Here is a 10,796-nt window from a genome sequence, read left to right as displayed (position 1 = left end):
CAATGTCTCAGTTTCTCAGGGTCTCAGGGCCTCTGGGCCTCAGGGTCTCTGTGTCTCAGGGTCTCAGGGTCACAGGGCCTCAGGGCGTCTGAGCCTCAGGGTCTCAGTGTCTCAGGGCCTCTGGGTTTCAGGGTGTATGTGTCTCAGGGTCTCAGGGTCTCAGGGCCTCTGGGTCTCTGTGTCTCAGGGTTTCAGGGTCTCAGGGCATCTAGGTCTCAGGGTCTCAGTGTCTCAGGGTCTCAGGGCCTTTGGATCTCTGGGTTTCGGAGTCTCAATGTCTCAGTGTCTCAGGGTCTCAGGTCCTCAGGATCTCAGGGTCTCTGTGTCACAGGGTCTCAAGTCTCAGGGCCTCAAGGCCTCTGGGTCTCACGGTCTCGTGTCTCAGGGCCTCTGGGTCTCTGTGTCTCAGGGTCTCAGGGCCTCTGGGTCTCAGTGTCTCAGGGTCTCAGGGTCTCACGGCCTCAGGGCCTCTGGGTCTCAGTGTCTTAGGGTCTCAAGGCCTCTGGGTCTCCGTGTATCTGACTCTCAGTGTCTCAGTGTCTCAGTGTCTCAGTATCTCAGGGTCTGTGGGTCTCATGGTCTCTGGGTCTCTGTGTCTCAGGGTCTCAGGGCCTCTGGGTCTTTGTGTCTCACTGTATCAAGGCCACTGGGTCACTGTCACTCAGGGTCTCAGGGTCTCAGAGCATCAGGGCCTCTGGGTCTCCGGGTCTCAGTGTCTCAGGGCCTCAGGGCCTCTGGGTCTCAGTGTCTCAGGGTCTCACGGCCTCAGGGACTCTGGGTCTTAGGGTCTTAGTGTCTCAGGGCTTCTGGGTCTCTGTGTATCTGAGTCTCAGTGTCTCAGTGTCTCAGGGCCTCTGGGTCTCTGGGTCTCTGTGTCTCAGTGTCTCAGGGTCTCAGGGCCTCTGGGTCTCTGTGTCTCAGGGTCTCAGGGTCTCAGGGCCGCTGGGTCTCTGTGTCTCACTGTCTCAGGGCTTCTGGGTCACTGTCTCTCAGGGTCTCAGGGCCTCTCGGTCTCAGGGTCTCAGTGCCTCAGGGTCTCAGGGTTTCAGGACTTATGGGTCTCAGGGTCTCTGGGTCTCAGTGTCTTAGGGTCTCAAGGCCTCTGGGTCTCCGTGTCTCTGAGTCTCAGTGTCTCAGGGTCTCTGGGTCTCATGGTCTCTGGGTCTCTGTGTCTCAGGGTGTGAGGGCCTCTGGGTCTTTGTGTCTCACTGTATCAAGGCCACTGGGTCACTGTCACTCATGGTCTCTGGGTCTCTGTGTCTCAGGGTCTCAGGGCCTCAGGGCCTCAGGGTCTCAGGGTCTCAGTGTCTCAGGGCCTCAGGGCCTCTGGGTCTCAGTGTCTCAGGGTCTCACGGCCTCAGGGACTCTGGGTCTTAGGGTCTCAGTGTCTCAGGGCATCTGGGTCTCTGTGTATCTGAGTCTCAGTGTCTCAGTGTCTCAGGGTCTCAGGGCCTCTGGGTCTCTGGGTCTCTGTGTCTCAGGGTCTCAGGGTCTCAGGGCGTCTGGGTCTCTGTGTCTCAGGGTCTCAGGGTCTCAGGGCCTCTGGGTCTCTGTGTCTCACTGTCTCAGGGCCTCTGGGCCACTGTCTCTCAGGGTCTCAGGGCCTCTCGGTCTCAGGGTCTCAGTGCCTCAGGGTCTCAGGGTTTCAGGACTTATAGGTCTCAGGGTCTCTGGGTCTCTGTGTCTCAGGGCCTCTGGGTCTTAGGGTCTTAATGTCTCAGTGTCTGAGTGTCTCAGGGTCTCTGTGTCTCAGGGTCTCAGGGTCTCAGGGCCTCTGGGTCTCTGGGTCTCTGAGTCTCAATGTCTCAGTGTCTCAGTTTCTCAGGGTCTCAGGGCCTCTGAGTCTCAGTGTCTCAGGGTCTCAGGGCCTCTGGGTCTGAGGGACTCAGGGTCTCAGTGCCTCAGAGACTCAGGGCCTCTGGGTCGCAGTGTCTCCGGGTCTCAGGGTCTCAGGGCCTCTGGGTGGGTCTCTGAGTCTCAGTGTCTCAGTGTCTCAGGTTCTCAGGGCCTCTGGGTCTCTCTGTCTCATGTCCTCTGGGTCTCTGGGTTTCTGAGTCTCAATGTCTCAGTGTCTCAGGGTCTCAGGGTCTCAGGGCCTCTGGGTCTCTGTGTCACTGAGTCTCAGTGTCTCAGTGTCTCAGGGTCTCAGGGCTTGTGGGTCTCTGGGTCTCAATTTCTCAGTGTCTCAGGGTCTCAGGGTCTCTGTGTCTCAGGGTCTCAGGGTCTCTGGGTCTCTGGGTCTCTGTGTCCCAGGGTCTCAGGGTCTCTGGGTCTCTGTGTCTCACTGGCTCAGGGCCTCTGAGTCACTGTCTCTCAGGGTCTCAGGGCCTCTCGGTCTCGGGGTCTCTGTGTCTCAGTGCCTCAGGGTCTCATGGCCTCAGGGACTGTGGGTCTCAGGGTCTCAGTGTCTCAGAGCCTGTGGGTCTCTGTGTCTCTCAGTCTCAGTGTCTCAGTGTCTCAGGGCCTCTGGGTCTCAGTGTCTCAGGGTCTCAGGGCCTCTGGGTCTCAGTGTCTCAGGGTCTCAGGGCCTCTGGGTCTCTGTGTCTCAGGTTCTCAGGGCCTCCGGGTCTCAGGGTCTCAGTGTCTCAGGGCTTCTGGGTCTCTGTGTATCTGAGTCTCAGTGTCTCAGGGTCTCAGGGCCTCTGGGTCTCTGGGTCTCTGTGTCTCAGGGTCTCAGGGTCTCAGGGCGTCTGGGTCTCTGTGTCTCAGGGTCTCAGGGTCTCAGGGCCTCTGGGTCTCTGTGTCTCACTGTCTCAGGGCCTCTGGGCCACTGTCTCTCAGGGTCTCATGGCCTCTCGGTCTCAGGGTCTCAGTGTCTCAGTGCCTCAGGGCCTCTGGGTCTCAGCGTCTCAGTGTCTCAGGGTCTCACGGCCTCAGGGACTGTGGGTCTCAGGGTCTCAGTGTCTCAGAGCCTGTGGGTCTCTGTGTCTCTCAGTCTCAGTGTCTCAGTGTCTCAGGGCCTCTGGGTCTCAGTGTCTCAGTGTCTCAGGGTCTCAGGGCCTCTGGGTCTCAGTGTCTCAGGGTCTCAGGGCCTCTGGGTCTCTGTGTCTCAGGTTCTCAGGGCCTCCGGGTCTCAGGGTCTCAGTGTCTCAGTGCCTCAGTCTTTCAGGGTCTCAGGGTCTCAGGGCCTCTGTGTCTCTGTGTCACACTGTCTCAGTGTCTCAGGGTCTCAGGGTCTCGGACCTCTGGGTCTCAGGGTCTCAGTGTCTCAGGGTCTCTGTGTCTCAGTGTCTCAGGGTCTCAGGGTCTCTGGGTCACTGCGTGTCTGGCTCTCAGGGACTCTGGGTCTCAGTGTCTCAGGGTCTCAGGGTTTCAGGGTCGCAACGTCTCTGTTCCTCAATGTCTCTGTCCCAGTGTCTCGGTGTCTCTGTGTCTCAGGGTCTCCGGGTCTCAGGGTCTCAGCTTCTCAGTGTCTCTGGGTCTCAGTTTCTCAGTGTCTCAGAGTCTCAGGGACTCAGAGTCTCAGTGTCTCAGGGGCTCAGTGCCTCAGTGCCTCTGTGTCTCAGGGTCTCAGTGTCTCAGGGCCTCAGTGTCTCCATGTCTCCGTGTCTCAGGGTCTCAGTGTCTCAGTGTCTCAGTGTCTCAGTGTCTCACTGTCTCAGGGTCTCTGTGTCACAGGGTCTCAGGGTCTCAGGGCCTCTGGGTCTCTGGGTCTCTGAGTCTCAATGTCTCAGTGTCTCAGGGTCTCAGGGCCTCTGGGTCTTAGGGACTCAGGGTCTCAGTGTCTCAGAGTCTCAGGGCCTCTGGGTCGCAGTGTCTCAGGGTCTCAGGGCCTCTGGGTCTCAGTGTCTCCGGGTCTCAGGGTCTCAGGGCCTCTGGGTGGGTCTCTGAGTCTCAGTGTCTCAGGGTCTCAGGTTCTCAGGGCCTCTGGGTCTCTCTGTCTCATGTCCTCTGGGTCTCTGGGTTTCTGAGTCTCAATGTCTCAGTGTCTTAGGGTCTCAGGGTCTCAGGGCCTCTGGGTCTCAGTGTCACTGAGTCTCAGTGTCTCAGTGTCTCAGGGTCTCAGGGCTTGTGGGTCTCTGGGTCTCAATTTCTCACTGGCTCAGGGCCTCTGGGTCACTGTCTCTCAGGGTCTCAGGGCCTCTCGGTCTCGGGGTCTCTGTGTCTCAGGGCCTCAGGGCCTCTGGGTCTCAGCGTCTCAGTGTCTCAGGGTCTCACGGCCTCAGGGACTGTGGGTCTCAGGGTCTCAGTGTCTCAGAGCCTGCGGGTCTCTGTGTCTCTCAGTCTCAGTGTCTCAGTGTGTCAGGGCCTCTGGGTCTCAGTGTCTCAGGGTCGCAGGGCCTCTGGGTCTCAGTGTCTCAGGGTCTCAGGGCCTCAGGGTCTCTGTGTCTCAGGTTCTCAGGGCCTCCGTGTCTCAGGGTCTCAGTGTCTCAGGGTCTCAGGGTCTCAGGGCCTCTGGGTCTCTGTGTCACACTGTCTCAGTGTCTCAGGGTCTCAGGGTCTCGGACCTCTGGGTCTCAGGGTCTCAGTGTCTCAGGGTCTCTGTGTCTCAGTGTCTCAGGGTCTCAGGGTCTCTGGGTCACTGCGTGTCTGGCTCTCAGGGACTCTGGGTCTCAGTGTCTCAGGGTCTCAGGGTTTCAGGGTCGCAACGTCTCTGTTCCTCAATGTCTCTGTCCCAGTGTCTCGGTGTCTCTGTGTCTCAGGTTCTCCGGGTCTCAGGGTCTCTGCGTCTCTGGTCCTTTGGGTCTCAGGGTCTCTGTGACTCAGTGTCTCAGTGTCTCAGGGTCTCAGTCTCTCAAGTTCTCAGTGTGTCTGGGTCTCAGGGGCTCATGGTCACAGTCTCTCAGTGTCGCAGTGTCTCAGGGTCTCAGGGTCTCAGTGTCTCAAGGTCTTTGGTTCCCTGGGTCGGAGGGTCTCAGTGTGTCATTGTCTCAGGTTCTCAGTGTCTCATTTTCTTAGGGTCTCTGGGTCTCAGGATCTCAGTGTCTCAGGGTCTCACAGTTACATTGTCTCAGTGTCTCTTGGTCTCAGGGTCTCAGCTTCTCAGGGTCTCTGGGTCTCAGTTTCTCAGTGTCTCAGAGTCTCAGGGACTCAGAGTCTCAGTGTCTCAGGGGCTCAGGGCCTCAGTGCCTCTGTGTCTCAGGGTCTCAGTGTCTCAGGGCCTCAGTGTCTCCATGTCTCCATGTCTCAGGGTCTCAGTGTCTCAGTGTCTCACTGTCTCAGGGTCTCTGTGTCACAGGGTCTCAGGGTCTCAGGGCCTCTGGATCTCTGGGTCTCTGAGTCTCAATGTCTCAGTGTCTCAGGGTCTCAGGGCCTCTGGGCCTTAGGGTCTCTGTGTCTCAGGGCCTCAGGGTCACAGGGCCTCAGGGCGTCTGAGCCTCAGGGTCTCAGTGTCTCAGGGCCTCTGGGTATCAGGGCGTATGTGTCTCAGGGTCTCAGGGTCTCAGGGCCTCTGGGTCTCTGTGTCTCAGGGTTTCAGGGTCTCAGGGCATCTGGGTCCCAGGGTCTCAGTGTCTCAGGGTCTCAGGGCCTTTGGATCTCTGGGTTTCGGAGTCTCAATGTCTCAGGGTCTCAGGTCCTCAGGATCTCAGGGTCTCTGTGTCTCAGGATCTCAAGTCTCAGGGCCTCTGGGTCTCTGTGTCTCAGGGTCTCAGGGCCTCTGGATCTCTGGGTCTCACTGTCTCAGGGCCTCTGGGTCACTGTCTCTCAGGGTCTCAGGGCCTCTCGGTCTCAGGGTCTCAGTGCCTCAGGGTCTCAGGATTTCAGGACTTATAGGTCTCAGGGTCTCAGGGTCTCTGGGTCTCTGTGTCTCAGGGCCTCTGGGTCTCTGGGTCTCAATGTCTCAGTGTCTGAGTGTCTCAGGGTCTCTGTGTCTCAGGGTCCCAGGGTCTCAGGGTCTCAGGGCCTCTGGGTCTCAGGGCCTCTGAGTCTCAGTGTCTCAGGGTCTCAGGGCCTCTGGGTCTCAGTGTCTCCGGGTCACAGGGTCTCAGGGCCTCTGGGTCTCTGGGTCTCTGAGTCTCAATGTCTCAGTGTTTCAGGGTCTCAGGGCCTCTGGGTGGGTCTCTGAGTCTCAGTGTCTCAGTGTCTCAGGTTCTCAGGGCCTCTGGGTCTCTCTGTCTCATGTCCTCTGGGTCTCTGGGTCTCTGAGTCTCAATTTCTCAGTGTCTCAGTGTCTCAGGGTCTCAGGGCCTCTGGGTCTCAGGGACTCAGGGTCTCAGTGTCTCAGAGTCTCAGGGCACTTTGGGTCACAGTGTCTCAGGGTCTCAGGGCCTCTGGGTCTCAGTGTCTCCGGGTCTCAGGGTCTCAGGGCCTCTGGGTCTCTGGGTCTCTGAGTCTCAATGTCTCAGTGTCTCAGGGTCTCAGGGCCTCTGGGTGGGTCTCTGAGTCTCAGTGTCTCAGTGTCTCAGGTTGTCAGGGCCTCTGGGTCTCTCTGTCTCATGTCCTCTGGGTCTCTGGGTTTCTGAGTCTCAATGTCTCAGTGTCTCAGGGTCTTAGGGTCTCAGGGCCTCTGGGTCTCTGTGTCACTGAGTCTCAGTGTCTCAGGGTCTCAGGGCTTGTGGGTCTCTGGGTCTCAATTTCTCAGTGTCTCAGGGTCTCAGGGTCTCTGTGTCTCAGGGTCTCAGGGCCTCTGGGTCTCAGGGTCTCTGTGTCCCAGGGTCTCAGGGTCTCTGGGTCTCTGTGTCTCACTGGCTCAGGGCCTCTGGGTCACTGTCTCTCAGGGTCTCAGGGCCTCTCGGTCTCAGGATCTCTGTGTCTCAGGGCCTCAGGGCCTCTGGGTCTCAGCGTCTCAGTGTCTCAGTGTCTCAGGGCCTCTGGGTCTCAGTGTCTCAGGGTCTCACGGCCTCAGGGACTGTGGGTCTCAGGGTCTCAGTGTCTCAGAGCCTCTGGGTCTCTGTGTCTCTCAGTCTCAGTGTCTCAGTGTCTCAGGGTCTCAGGGCCTCTGGGTCACTGTCGCTCAGGGTCTCAGGGCCTCTGGGTCTCAGGGTCTCATGGTCTCTGGGTCTCAGGGTCTCAGGGTCTCAGGGTCTCAGGGCCTCTGGGTCTCAGTGTCTCAGGGTCTCAGGGCCTCTGGGTCTCTGTGTCTCAGGTTCTCAGGGCCTCCGGGTCTCAGGGTCTCAGTGTCTCAGTGTCTCAGTCTCTCAGGGTCTCAGGGTCTCAGGGCCTCTGGGTCTAAGGGTCTCTGTGTCTCAGGGTCTCAGAGCCTCTGGGCCTCAGGGTCTCAGTGTCTCAGGGTCTCAGGGCCTTTGGGTCTCAGTGTCTCAGGGTCTCACGACCTCAGGGACTCTGGGTCTCAGTGTCTCAGGGTCTCAGGGCCTCTGGGTCTCTGTGTCTCACTTTCTCAGGGCCTCTGGGTCACTGCCTCTCAGGGTCTCAGGGCCTCTCGGTCTCAGGGTCTCAGTGCCTCAGGGTCTCAGGTTCTCAGGGCCTATAGGTCTCAGGGTCTCAGGGTCTCTGGGTCTCAGGGTCTCAGGGCCTCAGGGTCTCAGGGCCTCTGGGTGAATGTGTCTCAGGGTCTCAGGGTCTCTGGATCTCAGGGTCTCAGGGCCTCTGGGTCTGTGTGTCTCAGGGTCTCAGGGTCTCTGGGTCTCTGAGTCACAGTGTCTCAGGGCCTCTGGGTCTCTGAGTCTCAATGTCTCAGTGTCTCAGGTTCTCAGGGTCTCAGGGCCTCTGGGTCTCAGGGTCTCAGTGTCTCAGGGTCTCAGGGTCTCTGTGTCTCAGGGTCTCAGTGCCTCTGAGTCTCAGTGTCTCAGTGTCTCAGGGTCACAGGTCCTCTGGATCTCTGGGTCTCTTAGTCTCAGGGTCTCAGGTTCTCACGGCCTCTGGGTCTCTGTGTCTCAGGGCCTCAGGGCCTCTGGGTCTCCGGGTCTCAGTGTCTCAGGGCTTCTGGGTCTCTGTGACTCAGGGCCTCTGGGTCTCTGTGTCTCTGAGTCTCAATGTCTCAGTGTCTCTGAGCCTCTGGGTGTCTGAGTCTCAATCTCTCTGTGTCTCTGAGTCTCAGTGTCTCAGTGTCTCAGGGTCTCAGGCCCTCTGGGTCTCTGGGTCTCTGAGTCTCAATGTCTCAGTGTCTCACATTCTCAGGGTCTGAGGGCCTCAGGGTCTCAGGGTTTTAGTGTCTCAGGGCCTCTGGGTCTCAGTGTCTCAGGGTCTGAGGGCCTCAGTTTCTCTGGGTCTCTGAGTCTCAATGACTCAGTGTCTCAGGGTCTCAGGATCTCAGGGCCTCTGTGCCTCTGAGTCTCAGTGTCTAAGTGTCTCAGGGCCTCTGGGTCTCTGTGTCCCTGAGTCTCAATATCTCAGTGTCTCAGGGTCTCAGGGCCTCCAGGTCTCTGATTCTCAGTGTCTCAGGGTCTCAGGGCTTTTGGGTCTCTGTGTCTCAGGTCTCAGGGCGTCTGGGCCTCAGGGCCTCAGTGTCTCAGGGTCTCAGTGCATTTGGGTCTCAGGGTCTCAGTGTGTCAGGGTCTGAGGGTGTCTGGGTCTCTGTGTCTCAGGCCCTCTGGGTCTCTGGGTCTCTGAGTCTCAATGTCTCAGTGTCTCACGTTCTCAGGGTCTCAGGGCCTCAGGTTCTCAGGGCGTTAGTGTCTCAAGGCCTCTGGGTCTCAGTGTCTCAGGGTCTCAGGGCCTCAGTTTCTCTGGGTCTCTGAGTCTCAATGTCTCAGTGTCTCAGGGTCTCAGCATCTCAGGGCCTCTGTGTCTCTGAGTCTCAGTGTCTCAGTGTCTCAGGGTCTCAGGGCCTCAGGGTCATAGTGTCTCAGGGTCTCAGGGTCTCAGGGCATCTGGGTCTCTGTGTCTCTGAGTCTCAATGTCTCAGTGTCCCAGGGTCTCAGGGTCTCTGGGTCTCTGTGTCTCAGGGTCTCAGGGTCTCAGGGCTTCTGGGTCTCTGTGTCTCAGGGCCTCTAGGTCTCTGTGTCTCTGAGTCTCAATGTCTCAGTGTCTCAGTGTCTCAGAGCCTCTGGGTCTCTGAGTCTCAATGTATCTGGGTCTCTGAGTCTCAAAGTCTCAGTGTCTCACGTTCTCAGGGTCTCAGGGCCTCAGGGTCTCAGGGCCTCAGTGTCTCAGTGTCTCAGTGTCTCAGGGTCTCAGGGCCTCTGGGTCTCTGGGACTCTGGGTCTCAGGGCCTCTGGGTCTCAGTGTCTCAGGGTCTCAGGGCCTCTGGGTCTCTGGGTCTCTGAGTCTCAATGTCTCAGTGTCTCAGTGTCTCATGGCCTCTGGGTCTCTGTGTCTCAGGGTCTCAGGGCCTCTGGGTCTCAGGGTCTCAGTGTCTCAGGGTCTCAGGGCCTCTGGGTCTCTGTGTCACACTGTCTCAGTGTATCAGGTTCTCAGGGTCTCCGGCCTCTGGGTCTCAGGGTCTCAGTGTCTCAGGGTCTCTGTGTCTCAGTGTCTCTGTGTCTCAGTGACTCAGGGTCTCACGGTTACATTGTCTCAGTGTCTCTTGGTCTCAGGGTCTCAGGGACTCAGAGTCTCAGTGTCTCAGGGGCTCAGGGCCTCAGTGCCTCTGTGTCTCAGGGTCTCAGTGTCTCAGGGCCTCAGTGTCTCCATGTCTCCGTGTCTCAGGGTCTCAGTGTCTCAGTGTCTCACTGTCTCAGGGTCTCTGTGTCACAGGGTCTCAGGGTCTCAGGGCCTCTGGGTCTCTGAGTCTCAATGTCTCAGTGTCTCAGGGTCTCAAGGCCTCTGGGCCTCAGGGTCTCTGTGTCTCAGGGTCTCAGGGTCACAGGGCCTCAGGGCGTCTGAGCCTCAGGGTCTCAGTGTCTCAGGGCCTCTGGGTTTCAGGGTGTATGTGTCTCAGGGTCTCAGGTCCTCAGGATCTCAGGGTCTCTGTGTCTCAGGGTCTCAAGTCTCAGGGACTCAGGGCCTCTGGGTCTCAGGGTCTCAGGGTCTCAATGTCTCAGGGCCTCTGGGTCTCTGTGTCTCAGGGTCTCAGGGCCTCTGGGTCTCCGTGTCTCAGGGTCTCAGGGTCTCACGTCCTCAGGGCCTCTGGGTCTCAGTGTCTTAGGGTCTCAAGGCCTCTGGGTCTCCGTGTCTCTGAGTCTCAGTGTCTCAGTGTCTCAGGGTCTCTGGGTCTCTGGGTCGCATGGTCTCTGGGTCTCTGTGTCTCAGGGTCTCAGGGCCTCTGGGTCTTTGTGTCACACTGTATCAAGGCCACTGGGTCACTGTCACTCAGTGTCTCAGGGTCTCTGTGTCTCTGGGTCTCAGGGCCTCTGGGTCTCAGGGTCTCAGTGTCTCAGGGCCTCAGGGCCTCTGGGTCTCAGTGTCTCAGGGTCTCACGGCCTCAGGGACTCTGGATCTTAGGGTCTCAGTGTCTCAGGGCATCTGGGTCTCTGTGTATCTGAGTCTCAGTGTCTCAGTGTCTCAGGGTCTCAGGGCCTCTGGGTCTCTGGGTCTCTGTGTCTCAGGGTCTCAGGGTCTCAGGGCCTCTGGGTCTCTGTGTCTCAGGGTCTCAGGGTCTCAGGGCCTCTGGGTCTCTGTGTCTCACTGTCTCAGGGCCTCTGGGTCACTGTCTCTCAGGGTCTCAGGGCCTCTCGGTCTCAGGGTCTCAGTGCCTCAGGGTCTCAGGGTTTCAGGACTTATAGGTCTCAGGGTCTCAGGGTCTCTGGGTCTCTGTGTATTCAGAGCCTCTGGGTCTCTGGGTCTCAATGCCTCAGTGTCTGAGTGTCTCATGGTCTCTGTGTCTCAGGGTCTCAGGGTCTCAGGGCCTCTGGGTCTCTGGGTCTCTGAGTCTCAATGTCTCAGTGTCTCAGTGTCTCAGGGTCTCAGGGCCTCTGAGTCTCAGTGTCTCAGGGTCTCAGGGCCTCTGGGTCTCAGGGACTCAGGGTCTCAGTGTCTCAGAGTCTCAGGGCCTCTGGGTCGCAGTGTCTCAGGGT

This window comes from Carcharhinus amblyrhynchos, unplaced genomic scaffold (genome assembly GCF_965287045.1).
Source record: "Carcharhinus amblyrhynchos unplaced genomic scaffold, sCarAmb.v2.hapA scaffold_60, whole genome shotgun sequence".
NCBI classification, from domain to species: domain Eukaryota; kingdom Metazoa; phylum Chordata; class Chondrichthyes; order Carcharhiniformes; family Carcharhinidae; genus Carcharhinus; species Carcharhinus amblyrhynchos.
Note: the sequence above shows the minus strand (reverse complement) of the source record.